The 24727-nt window shown below is 36.9% G+C and overlaps 1 long non-coding RNA gene across 1 annotated transcript; it reads right to left on the bottom strand.

Annotated features, from left to right (window-relative positions):
- Positions 1–20973: 20973 nt before the first annotated feature.
- On the bottom strand, positions 20974–24172 carry LOC128318643 (uncharacterized). The gene is made up of 3 exons (XR_008302067.1): positions 24039–24172; positions 22503–22854; positions 20974–21306 (listed from the first exon to the last, which is right to left on the bottom strand). It is a non-coding gene; the product is annotated as an uncharacterized LOC128318643 (long non-coding RNA).
- Positions 24173–24727: the final 555 nt, after the last annotated feature.

The raw sequence follows: 24727 nt of genomic DNA, 5'->3' as shown, positions 1-24727 counted from the left end.
GCCTTTCTAAGTATAACTGTGTATATTATAAAGGATGGCTGCCACTATAATGGTCTCAGAGTTGTAATATTGTAAGAATTTGTACAAGACCAAACATTTTAAAATATATGAATGGTTAAAATTCTCTTCATTTAGATAATGACCAACCATCAACAACAGTTAGAATAAATGAAATATATTCCGAATTCACCAGGCCATGGTAGAACCACTGCTATCGCTGTTGTTTCATTGCCCCGGCCAATCTTAACAATCTTTAGTGATGGTGATGTCATTTCCTTTCAAGAACATTCAGAAAAGCTGCTGCCATGGCAACCCAATAAGGCTGCATGGATTGCTGGTGCACAAAGAGTCCCCTAATCCTCTATTCTATAATTATCTCCATGGCAAATGCTAGTTTACATTTCAGCTTAAACTGAGCATGCCATTAGCAAGCGATGCACTCATCAGGGTTAAAGCCTACATAAGCTCAAAGTTATTTTTAGAGGCGAGTGCTGGCTATAGCCTTGAGTTATCTGTTTAAGAATGCTGTTACTAGATAATTTTCAGAGTGATGACTTAATCATGAATGAATCAAGAAAGATGCAGAGTACGATTAAATGTGTGAAATGATAATCATCATTAACTAAGTTGCATTTAATCATCATAATTAATAACTTTTTCTTCTTGAGTTTCCACTAATATCTTTAACTCTGGATGCTTGTTTCAGAAGTTTTCTTACACTTGGATATTTCTTACTCTTTCTATAACAGAACAGTCCATTGTGTGTTACTCCTAACTTATCTCATTTTGGAATGAATCAGCAAACAGCTAATAACTGCTTTTATTTAAAGAGATCTCATAAAGAAAGGTTCTATTTCAGCACTATATAACCACCAGAGGCTGTGAAAATCATCCTGATAACTTCTTGTGCTCATGCCAAGACTTTCCAACAAAGTCAAGTAGTGATGTATGACACAGTATTTGCAATAAATACTGCTTTCATACAGCCATCTATCTTCTTTTGCTTTATACACATTGGACAGAGCTATCCACTTAGCAGCTTCTGACTACAGTCAGAAGAATTCTGTCCCCCAAAGTCGCCTTTAGCTTCCACCAATCTGTTCTACCTGAGTAAGTGTATTTTCATACATTAAAGCTTTAAATTGGTCTTCCTTTGTTACCATTACTAGCCTTACTATATATCACTCACTGTGATATACCCTATGTTAACTTTATGAACTCGAACTGCATTTTTTTTCCCTCTGCAGTTGTTAAGTGGCACTTAGCTCTCGTTCTCCCCACTGACTCTGTTTCTCCCTTGCTGTTGTCTACATCGAGTATTCCACATCCCCCACCGACCAGTAGCTCTATGGCTACATGCCACTAGTATGGTTGAGTGGGTTTTCCTTATCAAGCCATGCTGTGTTCACTGCTGAGTCTGCTATGTTTGCTAGATATCCATTAATATGAAGTTCTGGGGCTGCTGATTATGGTTCTCCCTGGCAGAACTGGACAACCTGCTGGCATCACCATCGGATATATATTCTCTACCACTTCTCTACCACTGATTCTTCCTGCAATGGCCCCAAGATGGCCAGCAAGACCTTGAATCTCACTGCTCCTGCTTTCATTTCTCCCTGAGAAGATCTGCTGCCCCAAATAGACTGACAGATTCAACACCTTCAGGTCACCTGTGCTGAGGGTTTGGCCCATCAGAATGAGAACTGTGATCAAATCCAGAAAACACAGGTTTGGTATGCCCTTAGGTAGGAGATGTTCTGCGAACGATATGCATATCATTGACTGGATCCAGAGTATTGCCTGATTCTGAAAATATCCAAAGGTTTTCTCCAGGGACAGCTGTAAAAAATTGCAGATCACGATCTACTCTAAAGATGTATGTGGCAGCCATGAGTACCACAGAACTGTAGATAACAACTCTCTGGGAGCTTCTCAACTGCTTTTTGCCTTTCTGAAAGGGGCATAGCGTCTGCACTGGCTATCAATCAAATGTACCCCACATGCAATTTTCTATGAAAAAGATACAAAAGGTACAAAATATATGAAATTTGCACTTTATTTCTGAGAGTGTGCAGTCAGTAATGGTAATTGACTTAGACTGACTTAAACTGACTCACAAAACACACCTTTATGGTAGGTTAACCTGACAAAATGTCCAATGTAGTAGTATAGTTTTATCTTTAGACATTAATATTAATTTTAATATATTGTAGTGTTTTCTGGTATATTTTGTAGATGCAACACGCTTATAAATAATGAAGACAAAATAAAGAAAAAAAAATAACAATAAATACAAATATATATATATATATAAAGTTGTATCAAATTATTACACAATTCACTGTAAAAATATTTTATTAATATTCCTTTATTCACCTATTTTTCATCCGAGGATTATGTGAATATATGTAAGTAAATAAACAAACAGTGTTGGAGAAATGTTGAGCTCTTTCTCACCAGTCGCCTCTCGAGTCGCACTTATTGTCTGTGCCAAAAATCTCTGGTCTTAAGACTTAAGACAGCATTTGCCAAGCTAATGACAACACTCTGCGTACACTTACTTGGCTTCAGAAGCTCTAAGCGCAGCAGTTCTGTTGGTGCGTTTAACTAGCCTCTGATCAATACTGAGGACATGAGACTAAAGTGTGAGGTGTATAGAATTTGCAAGCTGAGAGGAAGTAATAGATTGATAAGCTTTACTCTTACAGTCTGGTTGTTGTTGTTTTTTTTTTGTTGTTGTTTTTTTTTGTTGTTTTTTTAAAATTAATTTCTACATTTCGAGGATTTGTTTATGTCAGGGTTACGTTGACTTCGGCACAGGACTACAATTCCCATCAGCCACTGCACTGCACAAGATCACGTCACATGACTGTTTGCACCTGATTCACATTTTGGTTTAATGAGCAGTAGAACTTAAGTCACGTTTCCACATCACACATCATCTAGTGTTTGTCTTTTGTTGTGGTTTGCTGTTGAGTGCACCATCTAGTCCCTGTATTTTTTTTAACCATGAGATCATAGTTCATGTTTTTGTATCTAGGTTTGAGTTGTGTTTGTTTGTATTTTGCTTAAAAATAGATGTAATCTGCACTTGCATCCTCCTTCACCTCCCATTCATGAGTTTACTTATTTAGGGAACACCAATGTTAAAGTTATAATTGGTTGAGGTAATGGTGAGGGATGAAGATATTATTATTATTATTATTATTATTATTATTATTATTATTATTATTGACAAATCAGGTTTGAATGAAACAAGTGCTGATATAAGTGATGATAATAGTGTTGGTTCTTATATTTTAGGTCTCTTTTCTTATTCAGAGTGTGTTCAGAGTTGAGGTGCAGCACATGCGTCTTTCCACAGGTTGCTGAAAAGATTTGTGTCCGGTCTGTGACTGGGCCATTCCTTTGTTGACCTGGATTTGTGCTTTTGGTTGTTTTTATTCTGGATGGTGACATTTTTCTTTACCTACAGCTATCTAAAGAGGCCTGCAGGTTTGGGCCAATATATGTTAGTATTTGAAGCTATCCATGATTTTCTTTTTCTTTTTTTTTTTTTTGACTAGAGGCCCAGGCCTAGCTGAAGAGATGCAGCGCTATAGCACGATACTGCCACCACCATGCTTCACAGTGGGCTGGCTTGATTTTGTTCCAAATATATATTTTAGAATTATGCCCAAATTGTTACACCTTGATCTCATCAGACCATGATACATTTTGCCACATGGTTTGGTTTCATGAGAGAGGGCTTCCATGTAGCCACCCTACCCCAGACATGTGAAGAAAGCAAGAGATTGTTGTCACATGCAGGGAGTGACCATACTACAGATATTCCTGCAAGTCCTTTAATGCTGCCCTAGGTGTCTTGGCAGCATCTCTGATTTCATCTTTTTTTGGAGGGACATCCTGTTCTTAGTAATGTCAGTGTGGTGCCCCATTTTCTCTACTTGTTGATGATGGCTTTTACGGTGTTCCATTGTACAGCTTTGAAAATTGTTTTGTACCCCTCTCCTGATCATTACCTCTTGGCAATGAGATCCTGTACATGCTTTCTAAGCTATTTATGGGCCATGGCTTCAGCAATCAAATGAAACCAAGATGTCAAAAAATCTTACAGAAACAGTATATCTTTATTTGGTGTTAATTTGAATCACTTCGTTGATTCTGTATGATCATCACTTTTTTAAATGAGCTTGAATGTGGTTGGTTAATTCTGAACACAGTCACATGCCCCATTTAAAAGGCTGTGCACATTTATGCAACCAGTTTTTTTGTTTGTTTTTTCTTCCTGAGAGGTTACAATTTGTTTATCACTTGAATTTTGTTGGTTGCTATATCACAGTTGGGCAAAGATCTGACATTATTTATCTTGATTTGATTTTTCATCCTTACAAAAACCTGCAATTTTAACAGACGTATGTAGACCTTTTATAGAAAACGTGTCTGTAATGTGTGCAGACAAGCACTATTGATTTAAGTTGCACAAGAGTTGCATACAGCGTGGAGTTCGCTGAAAACAGTCACGCATTAGTTATGTGCGATTCGCAACTTGGACTAAAGCCATGTTAGCTCGAGCGAGGAGTATTAAGTCCAGCACCACTGTGTTTTGACGTGTAAATACAATCCAAAAAAATGTGGACCTTTTGAGGCCAATATTAAAAACATAAATATGACACTAATTAATTAACAGAATCATTATTTTTTTTTCCCCTCCACACAGAGGACATTGGATGATATAGCATTTTAGAGTAGTTTGTTCATTGAATGAACAAAAACACTGGCATTATTGTATTAATAACAATAACATTTTGGGAATGTGTCTTGGTTTCATATTTCATTGTACAGCAAAGGAAAAAAAGCACTTCTTTAGTCTTTAAAGTCTAGACACTTCTACTCAAAAATTTTTGGCGACCTCAGATACATGAGGCACACACAGGTGATTTATGCAATGAGAATAGAGCTCATAGAAAATTGAGCTCTAACTTAAGCAGCTGTGTTGACTTAAGCAGCTGCGTAAACTGATTCTGAATACTAGTAACTTTCCCTGCATAAATATTGATGTAACTTTTGGACTCAAGTCTTCGACTCTGAGTACAACCCTAAATAATGTAGTTTTCCAAATCATTGACTATAAATCATGTTCATAAGCATTAAAGGCACATGAAATGTTTTTCAAATGTCCAAAAAGCAAGGAAACAGGAGTCATTTTGTCACATATTGTTACTCAATTTCATGTAAATAATTATTTTGAATATGTAATATGTATTTTGTCCATGTAATACATCTTTGTAACCATTCTTCCTTGATCAGCATTCTTCATCTTCTTCTTCTTCTTTTCAGCATGTTTTTATTATTATCTTCCAGACAAAGCTGCTGCATTTTCATTTCTTTGTAGCTCTTCAGAGTTACTACAGTGAAAAATAATTGGATATTAACCTTCCGGTAGACGATCAATGAATCCCAAAAAACTAATCACAGACTAAATTGCCTTCAGTAGTCCTCTCATATGGTTTACTCCATTCAATATGGTGCAGAAGAAGATACTGCTTTAAGCAAGGCCATTAGCAGCATTCATTATTGTGCTGTAAATCATACTGTATTATGTATAATGCCTTGCTAAAATGTCTGGCAAATGTAAATTACCTCCATGAGTAAAGGAAATTGCTAATAAGAATTGCTATGACACTGAATTCAATGCCCAGTGCTAATGCTAAGTGGTTCGAGTGGACAGAGGATACAAGGACACTGTGTCTTAATGAACTATGCAGGATTCATTAAAACATACCTCAAAAGGATGTGGTGATCAATACCTTATGCAGGCTCTGATAAATAAATGATTCTTTTCCTTCAACTAGAGTAGTTTTGAATTCACTAAAAAGAAACCATAACCTCACGTGTCCAGAAACCACATTTGTAAATGTAATTATTCACATGTGAAGTTTGTGTGAGCTTTTTTTTCCTTTAAGGCTTAGAATCAAGTATTGCAGAAGTGTAGATTATTCACATGGCCACATTGATGTCTAATGTCATTAAGGTCAATATTGAATAAATGGGCAAGTGGAGATTATATCATAGTGACGAGTGTGTGAACTGGAAAACAATCCTTTAGAGCTTTACGAGAAAGCTGTAGTAATAGTTGATTAAAGAGTGATGGTGGACTAATTAGTCACATCCAATTCCCACCCGCAAGACAGATTTCCCCTGCCACACTACAGCCACAAGCCCAAATGAAGTCAAAAGGCTAACACATGCTTGCTTTCTACAAAATATATGAAGCTAGCAGCTGCATCTTTTCAGAATGCTGTTCATGCCGTGTCAGACATGGACAAGTGCTAAATCCATTAGTTAGTCCACAGGGTAAGTAAAAGCTCCAGTGTGCTGCCCAGTCCCATAATTTGGGTTTCAGAAACCTAACTGAGTATTCTTAAATGTGATAGCTAACATAATGTAATAACATATGACCAGCTAGTTAGATAGGCAGGTGCATTAATACAGACTAACAGGAACAAATTAGTATATGAATTCCTGGGAGGAGTCAACTGTGTAACCATCGTCCTTACCATCTCCTGATAAAGTCTTTAATTCCTTTGGCTAGGAGCTGTGCTATTCTCTACTCGGTTCACAAGTAAAAACATTTGAGTCTGGCTAACCTCTTACTTTTCTCTTAATTTACTTAGTATACTTTACATGAAACTGTCCAGTTTCATCAGTATTTCCACATACCTGCAAGATTGTTTTCTTGCTAATTAATCGACCTAGTAAATTTCGCTCTACGGTCAGCTAGATTGCGCCTCAGCTGAGGCAGGGAGTGGGATTCATAATGAGAAGTGTGCACCATAGTTACAGCATCAAGGCCACACTACTGGGAAGCACATTCGGTTTAAACATACATACCAAAAAAACTGCTTTTTTTATGAAATAGAGCATAAATAGAGAGCAGCCTTTACTTACTTTCATTTATATTTGAACCTACTTGTCCACCAGGCAACTACAAATAAAAAAAAATAGCAGGGTCTGCACTTTTAATAATAATAATAATAATAATAATAATAATAATAATAATAATAATAATGTCAGGTGGCAGAGACGGCAGCAGTTGCAGGTTAGAATTCTTTATTCAAAATCTGGCAAACAAGTCGTAAAGGTTAAGCAAGATCATAGGCAAGCATCAGGTGATGAACAAAAAGACTAAATAAGGCAAAGGACAAGATTCAAAAACCAGAAAACCAGCAAACAGTGACATGATGTGACATGATTCCAGTGTTGACATAGTAGTAATAATAATAATAATGATAATGATAGATAGATAGATTGATAGATAGATCAAATCAAATCTTGGGTACACTGGGTGTGAAAAAGGAATACACACTGGATGAGATGCAAGTTTATTCCTCTAAAATATTTTTGTCTGGCATGGTGCCTCACAGTTTTAGGTTCAAGGTTTGATTGATGGCTTGGGTTACTGTCTGGGTTCTCCAGTTTTCTCCCACCTCAGTTACCTTATTAACATGACACAAATTTAATAACTAATACCGCTTTTAATAATGTTGCCATATTTTTTGAGATCCATTATATCTCTCTTTTGGTGGACAGCACTGACAGGCTCTGTAAACATGAGCTATAGCAATGCCCGTGACTGGCTAGTGACGATCTGATCAACAGGAAAGAAATAAGAGCCATTCTTTTCTTCGCTGTTAGACCTCAAAGGTTTATGGTCAAGAACACTGTCAGTTAATGTTTAATGAATTGGTTCTGTATTCCACTCAGAGATGTGCTTGTATATTTAATGTTGCACTGTTTTTCTCATTCTAGGCAGAAAAGGGAGTAGAGAGTATTCACAAGGAAGGGATTATATTGACTTTGAAGCTACTTTATGTTTTCAATCTTTCCACGTGCTGATTCATTAGAGACAGAGGATTGTCTGCTTTAAGTGGGAAAGGAAAGGAACATTCAGTCTTGTTAGGGAAGACTGACAGGCATAGAAAGGTTTTGTGAACATTAAGAGAAAGTGAATAATGAAATTTATAAAGAACAATTACCTGAAAAATTGAAAATCATGTTTTGTGAATATGACATTCCTGCGCTAATGCGGACAGCTACATTGGCGAAGCGCTAATTGCATTATGAAAAGGATGCATTAAGGATGTGCTAAAAAGGAAAAAAAAAAAGTCTCACTGAAGTGAGTCATTTTAGTTTTAATAGAGTTATTCATAAACATTTAGATACGAGCTTATATTAGCATCGAATAAGCCATTTATCCACTTTATGTAAATATTGAAGTGTTTGAAGTTTATGATTTATTTTAATGATCCTTAGAAACTGTTGCAATATATTGTACCTTGCATTATATTTATTTATCCAGAAAGGTAAAAAAGTTAAAGGTTTAAAATCACAACCTCCAATTTAATACACATCAATCAGCCATAACATTAATAATATTGTGAAGGTCCCCCTCTGACCCATTGACTCCACAAGACCTCTGAAGCTATGGTATCTGGCACCAAGACATTACCAGCAGGTAATATCTTCTTTGCATAGTGCATCCTGGTGCCATCTCTTCCCCTGGTAAGCGGTGCACACACACCCGGCCATCCACATGATGTAAAAGAAAATGTGGTTCATCAGACCAGGCCACCTTCTTCCGTTGCTCCATGGTCCAGTTCTGATGCTCGCGTGCCCATTGTAGGCACGTTCTGGTTCACCGGTTGTCCTTCCTTGGACCACTTTTGGTAGGTACTAAACACTGCATACTGGGAACACCTGCAGATCTGCTGATTTAGAGATGCTCTGGCCCAGACATCTAGCCATCACAATTTGGCCCTTGTCTTAGTTGCTCAGCTCCTTACGCTTGCCCATTTTTCCTGCTTCCAACACATCAACTTTGAGAACTGATTGTTTACAAGTGTTCTGGAGCATGGCTGTGGAGACTTATGCTCATTCAGCCACAAGCATTAGAGAACTCAAGCACTGATGTCGGGCAAGAAGACCCGGTGCATAGTTGGTGTTCTTGGTGGATTCTGAGGTATGATTTGGATCATTGTCCTGCTGTAGAATCCAGGCTCTTTTCAGCTTCAGTTTCTTGACAGATTTACTTCCAGAATTTGCTGATATTTACTGGAATAACTTACTGGAACAGCATATGTTTCAAAAGAGCCTCTGGCTTATCTAAATGGTGTTTTGGATACTTCAGATGTTGGCATCTGTGATTAGGTTGCAGGTAAGATTTCTGTCTGATGATTCTTCTATGCAGATCATGTTTGTATAAGCCACAACTGCACCAATTGTGGACCAATTGTGAGAATGGTGCACCACCACTGCAATGTGTCAGCTAAACCTTCCTGCAGATCCTTGGTATCATTTGTCTTTCTACTCAGCATACGGACAGTTCTATCTAAGTGTTTTTTTGTTTTTTTTTTGGGTCTTGCCTTGACTTTCACAGTTCCCCTCAGCTGCCATTTCTTAATGATATTTCAGACAGTGGAAATTTCAAGCTGGAAGCACTTTAATACATTTTTGATGATCGTTTTTGACTGCAAAAACAAACAAAATATGTGATTTGGCCCAGGGTGCCCAAACCTTTGCATACAACTGTATATCACTCAGGTATTTAGTATAGATGGTGTAACAAACATTATATGTTATGTTATATATGTTAATTCAGAAGTTTTACTTCTTGTTACAGTGGTATTTACACTTGTCCACCACTTCACTAACAACTGTCAGCAAAACTCCCATCCTAGTTTTAGCACATTTAATGAACTTCAGTACGGTCACTAATTCCTTTTGACTTATCTAATTTTAACAGGAGGATTTATTAGCAGTCACAACACATACACTTATCACGTTTGATCCTTCAGAGAGCTTAATGACATATGGCAGGCTTTCCTCAGGAAAGCCAAAACACGATAGGACTTAATTCACCATCACCTCTAGCAGTTAGCCACTGTAATTATCCTACTGATGTTTCTAGATTGGACGTTTCACTTAAAACTCATGCACCCGCAGTGATTTTACCTCTTGATTACCCTCCACCTGATGTGAGAACAGATGTTTGAGAAGGTTTATGGAATTAAAGAGTTTTTGGCAGCGTTAACACAGAATTCAGTTAACGTCATCTAGAAAATAAATTTAAAAAATCATGCATGCAGTGTTCTTTGCTTGAATGAAATCTTAGAACATGACAAACAATTTGTGGAAAAAAGTATAGTACATTAGAGATATTGTATTTGGATCATTTGAATCTGATAGAAATGAGATGAATTTTTGTCAACAACAACAACAATAACAAAACAACAAAAACAACAACAACAATAATCATCATCATCATCGTCCCTTTGATAATCCCTTTGATCTCTTCACTATCATGAGGATCCCCAAGCAAGAGGATAGGTTCGTGTGTTTATGTCCATAAACAGTGTTTGTGTTATTAGTAATTGAATTGAAGATACTGTATTATGATTTTTCAAAATTAACAGAATGGACAGGTTTAATTAGACACTGTTAACTGTATAATACAATTTTGTTAATTAGTGTGCAAGCAAGGTGAGTAGTGTCATGGTTCCACTTCTTCTTCTTCTTCTTCTATTATTATTATTATTATTATTATTATTATTATTATCACTACAACACAGGGATGTAGAGGGAAGTGTCCAGACGTCCAGAGTATGGGTTTCAATCTTGAGCTCTGGTTATTATCTATATGGAGTTTTGCATATTGTCCCCATGTCCACACATAGAAACTGGATTCTGTCAAATTTTGTCAAAACCTGTTTTTTTCCCCCATTTTTTGCCTGTGTGCTAGAACTGAGTAGCAGCGACATCTGAGTTTGTTCATTGGGATACATACCATACAGAATTTGAGCTGCCAGATGATGAGCATATTATGCATTTTCCAACAGCCAACACTCATGATTACAGCAAACATTATAATCTTTACACACACACACACACACACACACACATTATATTCTTACTCTATTGGCATCTATACTTTTTACCCTATCATTAACCTTTGAATGTCTTATGCAACCAACATCCATCCATTGATTTTTTTTCGTCTTTTATTTCTTATTTCTCTATTTTTTTATTTTATTTTTCAGCACATGTTCATGCATATTTGGTTACTGTTCATTCACTTAACTGGTACATGTTATTTGTCTGACATTGAGAGACACTTTCTTTTTAATGTCAAAGAGTAACTTCCCTGTTTTAAACCCCTAGCTTATAAAATATGTTTTCATCCTGCAAGCCACAGAGTCATGCTCATTTTTTTGGCGCCTTCCTTTATCCATATGGAGCTCGCAGTAGCACTTCAGAACACAAGCAGATGGCAGAGGCTACAAAGCTACAAATGTAAAACGCCAGCCAAGCGCAATGTTCATCTTACTGAGGTCTCACTAATACCTGCTGAACCTCTTAAAGGTATACTGAATACTATTTTCACACATCTAAGATAGGACGTGGTCATAGCCAACAATTTGGCATGTTAGGTGGCTCAAACACTACTGCAACAAACATTTTCTGGCATTCTAAAGATAGCAGTTTTAGGGAGAAATACAGTGCCTTGAACGTTTCCATTTTTTGTTGTTTTACAACCTTAAACAGACTTAATTTAAATGTATGATTAATATTTATTTGATATTTAATAATTGTTTTACATGAGATATCTAACATTGAAAGGTCTACAATATAATTTTGGCACACAAAGTTTAAATAAACAAAAAAGCTGATTGGTTGCATATATTTTACCCTCTGCATCAGTTGCACCTTTAGAAGCAATTACAGCTGCAAGTCTTCTGGGAAATGTCTCTAGCAACGTTGCTCATCTAGGTTTTGCCCATTTTCTTGGCAAAATTGCTCCAGCTCCGAAGACCATTGGTGAACAGCTATTTTCAATTCTTGCCCCTATCCTTAACTGGACTGTTTTGACTTGCAGGTCCTTCATTTTGAGCTACTCCAGCATACGTTTAGCAGTATGCTTAGGTTCATTGTCTTGTTGGAAGTTGAACCTCAGCCCCAGTCTCAAGACTTTTGTAGACTAGAATAGGATTTCTTCTAGGCCTGTCTTGTATTTGCCTCCATCCACACAGTCCCTGATTATAAATAGTAGAATCCCTACATCATGATGCTACCACCACCATGCTTCTCTGTGGGAATGGTGTGGGAATTTTTTTTTTTTTTTTTTTTTTTTTTTTTTTTTTTTTGTGAATCCATGACATATAAGCCTAATTTATATCATTGATAGTTCAGTGAAATAACATGAAAAAAGTTCAAGTTGGGGGTGAATTCTTATACAAGGCATTATATGACATCCAGTTTTCCCTCATTCTCTAATACCATATTGCCAACTTTTGGTTGATCAATAGCTGTGAGCTTGTTTTTAAGCAGTAGCAATGCTCATATCACAGAAAATACATTTTCCAGTTCCCATTTTCTTTATCCCCTAATCATTTTTACTATCCATTATGTATTGTTTCATGATTAGTCTGCCATTTTTGTATCTTACATAGCTATTGCTATACTTCCAAAGGAAAGTAAGTAAAGGTCCCTGAGCACTGAACTGTTTCACAAGCACTTCCTTTTTGCAAAGTACATAAAGTGAAATCAGACTAACAATCATTTTGAATTCTTGCTAATTCTTTAGTATGCATAAGTTCTGAGCCTTATATCTAGCGATTGCATATGTTTTGACCCTATGTCTTTCTGTTAACCATTGTGTTCATGTTTCATGGTTGACTCTGTATTGACCATTACCTTCCTTATGATTTTTTGATCATCTATTGTATTTTGCCTAATAAACGTCCAGCACGAAGTTCCTCATACCTCTTCTGAGTCCTTTCTGTTATTGAGTAGGAAAGACATGATTTTAGTTTGTACACTTCAGAGTATGCAAGCTTTGTCACTGTGTCATTTGTTCAGAGTCCTCCACCTCTGATAGGTTCAAATAGCACATGGTTGCTTGCATCACTTAATGGAGCAGCAGCTTGGTATATTTGCTTGTGGTCATGGAAGCAGCAGGCAGAATACCAGAGGGGGAAAACATAATCATATCACCTGTTACTTTGCATATGCCTTGTTTCTCTGATAAATAAAGCAGCACCACAGCCAATGTCATCGCTTTCTGATGATTTCACTCTTTTTTAAAGTTTTGCAAAGTTTTGTGACTATTGAATACTTATGTAAACATTCATTCATTCATTCATTCTTCATCAGTAACCTCATTATCCTGGTCAAGGTGATGGTTGATCCTGAGCTTATCCTGACAGTACAGAAGACCATGCACACATACATTCACACTTAAAGGCAATTTAGAGCAGGCAGTTTAGCAAATGGGAGAATATGCAATACACAGACTGTAACCTGATCTCAGGATCGAACTGGAGTTGTGATGCTACACTACTACCTGACGCGCTACAATGCTGCCCCATTATAAAACCTATTGTAATGTTTAATAACTCAACACAATGCATTTCCACAAGGAAAACACACAATTTCCTTAAATAATCCTTTAATCACAGTTGGAAAAACATAATATACTGTATTCAAACAGTACCGTAATGAGCTAATGTACAGCACAGGTTCCCAGCCCTGGTCGTGGAGAACCTCCTGTCCTGCATATTTTAGTGAATTCCCTACTCTAAGACACCTATTAACACAGGAAGGACTGTTAATTAGGTGAATTAGTTAAATCAGGTTTGTTAGAGCAGTGGAAACACTGACATGTGCAAGACATGCGGTACTCCAGGACCAGGGTAGAGAACCTGTGATGTAGAGAATAGCAACAATTAGCAGTTCAAAAGTAGCCCATAGCAAAATGTCAGACCTGGCAACACCACAATGTTATACGTCAGCTCATCTCACAACTTCTCAAAAATTCTGCATCCCCAGAAGCACAGAGCGTCCTAGCAAGATGTACAGTGAGTTCGTTTATAGCATACCAACAACTGAGTGTTCTGCTGGGTTCTTTTTTTTTTTTTCTTCGTCAAGTACGCCACCAGCATTATTCTATTACTCTATTACTATTGCTCTGAAATGTATCTACTATTTACTGATACTGACTTCATGGACTGACATGTGATGACCTTTTTGACCTTTTCTCTCTGTATTCTGACTCCTGCTATTGATTATGATAATGATACTAGAAATAAAGTGAATTTGCCCTTTAATCCAGCTCCAAGAAAATGTTTATGGTTATATAAATCTTGAGAAATAATTACTAGATTTGGGCATCTCATATTTGTGAATTTGTGAATTCTCAAATCTGATAGATCAGAAGGTGATGATTAATTTTCTGTGACAGCAGCTCTGACTGTTGGCTGTAATTCAAATTACAGTTTTGTAATAATGTGCTCCTTCTACTACATTTTCATTTCTACAGTAACGACTCATGCACAGAGACTTGTAGGGCTAAGGCTAATGATAAACAGATTAAAAAAAGTAATAACAGGAACTGTAATAAATTAAATGAAAGATTGTTATCATCACCATGTTGTGGTATAAGAAGAATAAAACACTTCAGGATGGGCTTTTATTGGTAAAGGATCAATATCAGGGTGGTAATGGTAACTCCACTGCACATGAGTTTGTATCACACCACCCTGACATTGATCATTTTACTATAACAGCATGCTCCCAAGTGTTTTATTCCTACTTACTGCCATTTCATAGCATGCTGGCTACATAACTGGCTACAAAAGAAGGTTCCCAAAATATGACTCTCATCCTATTTGTTTTAAATAATAATTAATCTTCCCAAGTTGGATAGCATCTCTGCTAGGTCATGCAATTTGCTATATTTTAATTTAAAAAATTACGACCATTAATCAAGTCTCTTTCCCCAACTTTGAATGATCATAACTTTTTCATGCAACTGTGCAAATACTTTGTCATTTCCATCTGTGACAGTATTTTCAAAAGGGAATGTTTGACTTATACACTGTTACTATAGCCTATCTAGCATTACTATAGCATTATCTAATTATCTAAGGTATTATCAAGTCCATCATTGAACACTGCAAATGTGCATTGTCAATCCAACAACGACTTTGTGAAACTTGATCACATATTTACTTTATTTGCTTGGCTAAGAACCACTTGCAAAGATTATCCCTAATCAAAATGCACAGGAACTGCAGGAGATAATTCCTTCCATTATTTCACAAGGGCTTCTTTCTCACAGTTCTGGCAGATTTTCATAGTCTGCTTGCACTGATGGGGGGGAGCAAGCATCCTCATTAAGGCATGCTGTCTTCAGCTCTTAACCTCATCTCTTTCAAATCAGATGAAAAATCCTGTATTTGCATATTTTCTGTTCATAATGAAGGTTGTCAAGATGCAGCCCAAAAGTTGCTTGTGTTCATTTTTTGGTTCTGGCATGTAGGAAACAAGAGAGCTAAGATTTCTCACCAGTTGAGGATGGACACGGCAGTGGATTTTCAAATACAGGTTCTTTTAAAGAGTTGAGAAAGGGACAGAGAGGGAGAGAGCTGTGAAAAAAGCCGAGTTGAGTGCACCTATTTTCCAGAGTTTGTGCGTCTGCATGTCTACACTCTGTGCAACACAAATGTCAAAATGAATAAAATGAAATGTTTCTAATTAGAGCAGAGGGGAGTGTGCGTCTGCAAATCAGAGGCATGTGTTAATGCTTCGACCTGACTGGAACATCTCTCTATGCAAGTGCGAGTGTATGTGTACCACCAGCTGCTTAGGGCCTGGATGGGCTCTCTAGCAAAATGCTTCATTACCTATATTGTATCACCTTCCATTAGCATTCTCATCCCATCCCCTGCTGCTCTCTCTAAGAGTGGATTTTGGCAGGCAGCATTACCCACCGTGTGCCCATGTGAGTCTGGCATCCTGCAGGTCCGTGTGCCAGTGTCTAATTGGTTCATTCAGCCATTCCAATCATACCCTGATTAACTATATGTCATTTGTCAATGGTGGAGTCCTGGGAAAGAAGCTCTGAGACTCTCAGATCTGAGGGCTTTTCAATACAATTCTGATGACATGGTGTTGACTTCTGCAGCAAGGCAAAAATGAGGTTGAACATTTTTTTTTTTTTTTTTTTAAATCAATGCTGTACTTCCAGCCTTAATAATGAGCGTAGTTGTTCCACTAAAGAAAGGCTATTTTCACTCATCTGTAATCAATCCAGCTTTCACCCTGTGGGATTAATATACCAAAGCTTCCGCTCGAACTGCTTGCCAGGGGTGATTTGAGATAGCATAGCAATACTAGATTTATGTAGTGTAATTCACTTGGCACACAGTTATAATAAATTGTCACCTCCTTCACCTGTACCCCATAAGCGCTAAACACATAATTTACTGGCCGTTTCAAAGAAACTCTCTAATACACAGTATGTGTAGTTACACATAAACTATACATGCAAAAACAGAGGCAGAGTTACAGATCATTACAGTCACACTTACTGTATTATGTAAATACACGTGTATCAAATTCATGTTTAGCCCAGATAAGTACTCAAGTGTATCTTAATGTACGTATGTACTAACTACACAGGATCTGTCCACTTTTTTTTTTTTTTTTTAATTATTTATATATATATATTTTTTTGTGAAACATCTCTAAACGGCACTATGTAGTTAGCATGTACTTAACAATCAGAAAGACAAACCAAGAATTCATACAAACGTTATGATTCTCATCCTTTGAGAAATGTCCTACAAGATTTTAAAAACTGTCCTACTGCTATGTTTATAGATATTTCATGCATTGCATGTCTATACTCTCTTAACCACACCGCAATTTCTGATTTTCCATTTCTCAGTATACCATCCTACAAATATACTGTAACAGAGTGCTAAGAAAAAAATTAAGTGTCAACCCAGTGCTGCATGCAATTCAAAGCATAGGGGATTGTATTATATATTACATAAAGCATTTTTGTTGACTTTACCATCAGCTGCAAAAAAAAAAAAAAAAATCTTTTAGTTGAGAGATTTCAGAATTCTGTTTTCTGTCATTTCTTTCTGGGCAATTTGAGTTGGTCACGGCTATACAGACTTTGAAAATTATCTTTACAACTTTCATCCAATATAATTCATCAACCAAGATGTCTTTGTTCCACTGTACAGAGAAATACATTGAGTTTTTCTGAATACTATGAATACTAACTTTTGACACAGCCACATTGAGCCTTGAGTCTCTTAATAAGACAAACAGCGGATTGGCCATGGAAGTGCCATTCTGTAGCTGTCTAGAACATCCTCCGAAATCACACTGTTGAATCTTTGTTGAATCGTCAAAGATTGTGTGCACAATTTTGATGAGCTAAAGGCGAGAATCATAGCTGCTCCTGAACGCACTGATGCTGATATGTTGCAGCATACATGGCAGTATTTGGATTATGTGTGACTAATTCAGAATTGGACATTATGGCAGTTTTTTCTTTACAACAACCACAGAAACTAATGTTAATATTAATTCATGTTTTTATTTTTTAAAAAATCCTGATGCTACATTACAGTTCTGCCAATGGATTTCTGCATTTGCTTGACAAAATCCCAACAAAGTCAAGTTCATCTTGCTGAGATATACCAGCAAAGCTACAACTCCAAATGGTTAATAAACCTCCCATCAGTGCATGATAGTAGCCATTAAAAAGAGAAGACAGTCAAGTTCACTTTGAACCAGTTTAAACCGGACACAGTAAGAGGAAGTCGTAAAGTTTAAAGCACTGCCGTCATGGTCTCACCTGACAAACCCACCCCAGGCCACCAGAGGTCCACATCACCAGATTACTGTGGTACTTTTATGCCATCTGAACTCTGACCTGATACTTGCTCATTTTTTGAAACTAACCCAGGGGGTGAAAACCTTTTGAATTGGAAGATCAGGGTAAATTTAACTTATTTTGTCTTCTGGGAAACATTTAACTATCTTCTGTAGCCTCTGAAGAGCAGAAGTGAAAAAATACAATATTTAGGCAAAATAAAAAAAATGGACACATCTCCATTCTGTTCAAAAGTTTTCACCCCCCTGGCTCTTAATGCATGGTTTTTCCTTCTGGAGCATCAGTGAGCGTTTGAACCTTCTGTAATAGTTGCATATGAGTCCCTCAGTTGTCCTCAGTGTGAAAAGATGGATCTCAAAATCATACAGTCATTGTTGGAAAGGGTTCAAATACACAAAAAATGCTGGAAAACCAAAGAATTTGTGGGACCTGAAGGATTTTTTTGAAGAACAGCAGGCAGTTTAACTGTTCAGGACAAACAAGGGACTCTTGAACAACTATCAGTAAACAAAAAAACACAGCTGTGGATCATTCAGGTAACAACACAGTATTAAGAATCAAGGGGATGTAAACTTTTGAACGGGGTCATTTTTATAAATTCAACTATTATTTTCTCTTGTGGACTATATGTAAACATCTTTTATGTGAAATATCTTATTCAGGTCAGCACTAAATAAACAATAACATGCATTTTGTATGATCCCTCTTATTTTGGTAAAATAATAAACATTTTGCAGATTCTGAAAGAGGGATGTAAACTTTTGACCTCAACTGTAGCTTGATGTAGCTTTTTTAAACTTGATTTAAGTGGGAAAGTCGCAGTTGAGTGACACAAACCTTATCTTTTTTTGCCATATTTTGTAAGCAGTGTGCATCGATAAATATGTATGAAATACACAAAAACACCATTAATAAAGTGGAATCTCTGCTTGGTCATTTTTACCTGCTTTTCTAGCACTAGCACTGTTTTCTAGAATCTACCATTGGCAAATACTTGAGTTTCAGAAAGATTTTTTAAAAGCATTTGTAGATTTCTTTTCCATCAAATCACTTGAAATTATTACATTTCTTATTATTTTTAAATTATTACATATACCTTAAATTCCCTCTTATAAATCAAGTCTTACAAAAGTCTTCAGTAAACGCCAACTTGATACAGCAATGGAATATTAAATACTAAGCTTTTCTTTGTGTGAATATTATTTGCTAAATGACCATTTCCTGTCGGTCTCTATTAAAAAAAAAAAAAACAAAAAAACAAAAAACAGCCATTGAATACAGACTGAGGCAACCCTACCCCAAAGTGCTCGTGCCAAAAAAACAATGTCTTCTTTGTTTTTAATTCCATGTTGCGAGGCACCACCCGTTCAAATCGTTTTTAGAATTGATCTCCTGATGAGCACCGGAGCTGTAGGAATGGGACCACAAAAGCCTCAAGCTGAGCCAGAAAAACAAAAGCGATAAGAAGTGCTGCAGCTTGTGTGTGCGACAGCTATTTCACAGTGGGTGAGATCACTGATACCATACAAGCCACTGGCAAACAATGACCCCGGAGCCAGGTTAGAATTTCAATTGCTAGTGTTTGGACCAGCTTCCTCCTGTTTGTGCTTTTCACTGGTATTGCTATGAGTCCTTTCTATCTAAAGGGCTCAACAAGGTGTTGGAAAATGAGAAAATAAATTATAGGGTTTTGAAGAGGCTGTATGGCTATATTAAATACCAAATCCAACCTATGGAAACATATTAGAACTACTTTAGAAGCATGTAAGACTTCACACTAAAAAATTACAAGTAAGTCCTGTAAGTTTCATGGTCGGGCCTCCATGGATCGGACTTGTTTGTGCACCATTCCTGAACAATTTTTGTAGTGTGGCAGGGCGCATTATCCTGCTGAAAGAGGCCACTGCCATTAGGGAATACCGTCGCCTTCCAATACATCAATTTCGAAAACTTGACAGGTGCCATTGTAATGAGATAATTAATGTTATTCATCATTTCATATGTATTATTCACTCCAATGCTTGACTTTATCTAGTGTTCAGCTTAAAACAGCTTAAAAGATTGTGTTATTTGTATGGATGGGGATGTTATCATGGACTATAGGTACATCATCAGGAATGAATGTTTGCACCAAAGGGTGCACTTGGTCCTTATTAGGATCTTGATATGAATATAATCTTAGTGGTTTCCGTTTTTGCTTTGTTTTTCCCACCTACCCAATAATTTGTCAGATATTATACAGTAGATACAGTATCTGATGCCAAAAGAGGCCTAAAAGAGAGTAGATATTGCTGTATAATATTAGGTTCATATATGGGACTTCTGAGAGGGAAGAATATCTTACCAGGAAATAATAGAATCCAAATATAATATCTGCATATACACTTCCACACCTTTCATAAGTGAGTCTGTAGTTGTGCTAAGCAATTGCTAGATCTGACACAAGTATAGCAGATGATTGACGAAGCAATCATTTCTTAAAGTGCTTCTAAACAAATAGCTGGAGTTAAAGAAATGTGATTTTTGAAAGAAAACCAAAATAAGGCACAATTACAGATGATATTATGGAATTTTGATGCCTTATACTTGCATGATATCCCCATATCCAAATGGGTTTCCTTCGGGTTATCTGGTTTCCTCCCAAAAACATGCCAGTAGGTGGACTGGCTAAGATAAACTGCTCCTAAGTGTGAATGAGGGTGTGTGTGTGTGTGTGTGTGTGTGTGCTCGCACCTGGTCCCCAGAGATGGACTGGAATCCCATTCATGGTGTATTCGCACCTCATGCCCGGTGTTCACAGGAATTGAATTACTTATATATTAATTTTTTCTGCCCATTTCTGTCAACACCTTTGAGCGACTGAATAATAAAAGGAAATATCACACTCTGTAGTCGTATTTCACTGTATTATTTCAACCTTGGTGGTGACCGAATTTTCTTGCACTTATGGTTTACTACACTGCATTTCATAATGCCCCATTTTAGATTATGTCACACAAGAAAAAGCTGAATATTCATCTTCAGTGTGATTCTGTAAGCAAGAAATGGAGAGAAGAAAAGGTTATCATTAGGCTGAATATTTTCTTTTCCCTCTCTATAAAACATGTTAATTGACTCAACGTTAATGGAAGTCTGATTTTTTTTAATTTATTTTATTTATTTATTCTTTTTGTAGATAAAATAAAGTCTTTTGATGTGTGCACAGAATTATAAAACTGGATGATGCACTGGACATAATGATGATGTCTTGAATGTGCAGTGGCTATGATTCATTATGTATGCAATAAGCAGGTGTTAAAAGTTCCCAAAAGTAAGGCAGCTAAGGATTTAGACATTTTTAATAGGCTCCCTGAGGTCTCTGAAGATAAGGGAACAGTTGAATTTTTTTTTTTCCTTTGGGAAGCAAATTTATTGCATTTGTGATGATTATTCCTTGTGTCTTCATGTCTTCTTTTCTTCTTTTTTTTTTTCTTTACCAAGCACACATTGTGAAAATGCTGGGTTGCTGAAAAGAATGTCAAGATTCATTTTTTTGGAATTTTCCAATGAGCCTGTCAAGACAGAGTGGTGAAGAGAAAAGAAAGAAATGTAACAAATGTAAGCTTTTTGTTCACATTTAACTTAATTTATGAGTTAATTGAACCCTGACAAGAAGTACACTAGCTAATATTATTGAGGGGAAAATGTGACTTCTTAGTCACATTTAGATTTAGATTAGATTCTACATTTTACAGAATTATATTTCAGTTCACATTAAGTTACCTAATTCTGGGCTGCTACATTACTATTACTATTACGTTACATCTAGCTAGTTAAAAATGACTTTCTCTTTCTCGCATTTTCTCGGTCATATGAGACAGATTATTGGCTAGCAGTGGAGTCAAGTAAAATTCCAGGCCAATTTTTGATATTCGTCACTCAGGATTTCAAAATATCATGTTTTACTCTTAAGGCTGGAGGTTTTTTTTTTTTTTTAAAGTGAAAAAAACAAGTGCTTCTTCCAGAAAAAGTGCTGCCTGGGGCTTCTTTTGTGCTACTATGAAAAAAAGGCTGTTAATGTGATAAGCACACTGTAACCATAACAACTTTGGTGGCTAGAGCCCAATAATGTAATAATTTCCATCTACAATTTGGATTAAAAATAAATAAATAAATAAAATCAAGCTTGTATTGCTGAGTCCTTACCCAACCTCGCTGGGTTAAAACACCACAAGCTGCGTTAGTCCATACTGGATTCAGTGCAATGTTTATGAACTTAACCCAGATTAGGTTTTTAACCCAGCAATTTTGAGAATGTAGGCACCTGACAAAAGTAAATGGTGATTTCTTTACTGTCCTGCAGCTACTGTTTGTGCATTTGTTATCAATAAACCTATCAGCCTCTCTGCTACTGTGGATAAGAATGTGTCCAGGCTAGCCATTTGTCCAGTGAGAATCAGGTTAGACCACTGTGTAAAGGAAGTGAATCATGCTTGAAGGCAGGTCTTCCATTAAATGCCATTCAATAAACACTATAGCTACCTTCTGAGTGGCACTAAGAGGAGTACCACTTGTGGACATTTGTGAAGTGGTGGCATGGCATTCACCATCGACCATTTGTTAGATTTTACTGAATGTTGCTTTGTAACAACCCATGTGCTCTGTGCTGAGTTGAAGTGATTTTCAACCTCAGTACAATACAGCATTTAGACCCTGAGTGATTCCCATTGTTACGTGCCAGAGAAGCATATTTTCTCTCCAACCTTACTTGCTCACAGGTGGCGATTCAACCAGTGGTTGTGTCGCTGGTGTGCGGTTGCTGCTCCCTGGTCCACCAATTGGAAGTGCTGTTTTCAGAAGAAAGGTGGGTGTACGTGGATAAAAGCGCCCTCTTGGAAGTGTGTGGTGGTAGTGGCTGCTCTGCGTGTGAGGCTGCTTTGTTTCCAGAGGTTTGTTTGGCTAGCTTGTGTAAATGTCAAGCTAAAGTAGTGTGTTTTAGCCTCACTTTGCTGCTGGCACGTTTTCCTCTTTTTCACCAGCTCTGTTGCTCTCACCCTCCAACGCGATGTGTGGACAGATAGGTTGGGTGTGCCTTTACATTCCTCCTCAGTAGTATGACCCTGTATAGACACACCAGGTCAGGGGTGAGTGCCAACCACTGTAATTTTGGTTAGGTTAGGCAAGGTACATATTTTCTTTTCATTTCACTGGTACTGTCTGTAGTCCACCTTTACAGCTTGGTTGGTTCTAATGGCATTTCAGGTTAGCTCTACCCTAAGTGCAAGTACTATTAACTTACTTAACTTTTTCTATTTAGACTTTACTCCTCCACTCACTTCACTCAGTTGGCCTACTGTTACCCATTTATAATATCAACACTGCTTCCTTTGTACTGGATGATTTTAATTGTCTGGCAAGAAGCACCACCAGGACATGGTACAAACCCTTGTGATGAATTTGATGCACTCTGCCAGGGAAACCACCCTGGCAAATTAGAAACCAAGAATGGTTCTGTATGTAACTGTGGCTGTCTACAACTGACCTCCAAGACCACCTGGGTCACTTGGGTTAATGGGAATGACCAGAGGAAGAGTCTGACTTTGCACTGTTAATCAGCTACACGTGAGGTCACAGTCACTGTGACAAGGTGACGACTTTACAATTAGTACTCAGCAAGGAAATGAGCAAACAGGAAAACTCCACTAGTTCTGAAGGAATCCACCCTGGAGGATAGTTGTGGAACAACAGTTACATATAGTGGAGTCTAAAAGTCTGATACCACACTGAAAATCTGTTTTTTTTTAAATTGTATTTTATTTTAAATTGGAAATAAACAGAAGGTTTTTAGAATTTTGAAATATTTAAAACAAACACAGTATACATTCAATATCTTGAATATTTACTATTCAAGATTCTGCACTATTTCTAGGGCCCTAATTAAATGTAAGCAAATTTATGATACTGACTATGTTAAAAGCTTTGTACAAAAGGTCAGATGTTCCTCATGCCTAATCTCCTCTATCGAAGCATGTGTTCAGACAACACTTTGATAGATTTGATCTAAAATCAATCATCGATCAAGTTTTATGTAGAGTCCATGCCAGCTCAAGTTCACACTATTGTACCAAATATTAGGAAAATCTGAAATCCATGTAACTATTTCTAAAATTCTACATTTCACTCAAGTTATTGCTAATAATATTATTTGAAATGAAAACCTTTGTGTTAAATTGAAAAAGAATGGCAAACAGAAGCATTTTCACTAATGGTCTCAGACTTTTGGACGCCACTGTACGTAACCTACCATTTTGATGTCAAGCATAATGAAGAACCTAGGACATCCTGGATACCTGGATACTGCAAGATTTCTTGAGCACAGCAAGTAACATGAGCCATTAATCAGACAATATCAAAACAAGCTGCGATCTAATGAAATGCAACGGGTGCCCCTATTTGTCATGACTCTGTCTCTGGCAGTGCGTCCCAAATGCTGACTCCCCTGATTACTAACACCTGCGGCTTGTTTCACGGCTCGTTTTGGGACGGTGTCTTTGGCCAACTCTTACTTTCTCAATTTGTAGAGCCTTGTATCTTTTGTGCATCATCATTGCCTTGTTATTGACTTGTATTCAATACTATGTTCACTCTTGTTTGTTCTCTGTCTTCCTGTTATGTCATTAACTTAGCCTTGCACTTAGCCATTAGAAACTTATGCCATTTAGCCCTTAGCATATTGTTCTACCATGTGGCAGCCATCTTGCATACACATTGTCAAACGCAAGTATAATCCAGGCTTTACATGTGTTTAATTTCATCTCTGTATTCATCCCTGGTTTAGGCTGATTTTTTTTTTTTTTTAATCTAACAATCTATTAGGCAACTTTATAACTTTATGATCAAAGCTAATAGTTCTGACCTGTTATTATTTACTACTACTACTACTACTGCTACTACTTTTAATTTTATTATTATTATTATTATTATTAAGTCAAT

This window comes from Pangasianodon hypophthalmus, chromosome 7, assembly GCF_027358585.1.
Source record: "Pangasianodon hypophthalmus isolate fPanHyp1 chromosome 7, fPanHyp1.pri, whole genome shotgun sequence".
NCBI lineage: Eukaryota > Metazoa > Chordata > Actinopteri > Siluriformes > Pangasiidae > Pangasianodon > Pangasianodon hypophthalmus.
This window is presented reverse-complemented; position numbering and strand designations above follow the sequence as displayed.